Source organism: Stegastes partitus, unplaced genomic scaffold, assembly GCF_000690725.1.
Source record: "Stegastes partitus isolate 25-593 unplaced genomic scaffold, Stegastes_partitus-1.0.2 Scaffold728, whole genome shotgun sequence".
Classification (NCBI taxonomy): Eukaryota; Metazoa; Chordata; class Actinopteri; family Pomacentridae; genus Stegastes; species Stegastes partitus.
Window position 1 is genome coordinate 201,362 of NW_007578459.1, and position 230 is coordinate 201,591.

Here is a 230-nt window from a genome sequence, read left to right on the forward strand (position 1 = left end):
GCACGACCTCATCATCACTCTGGCTATACGCACGACCTCATCATCACTCTGGCTATACGCACGACCTCATCATCACTCTGACAACATGCACGACCTCATCATCCTCATACAAGGAGTCACGTGCTTTGCATCCAAATGAAGGAGCTGAGAACTTTATGAGGTACCCTCCTATGCAGACTGTTGACAGATCCTGCAACATTCTGCTTCCATTATAATCAATGACAGGTTCG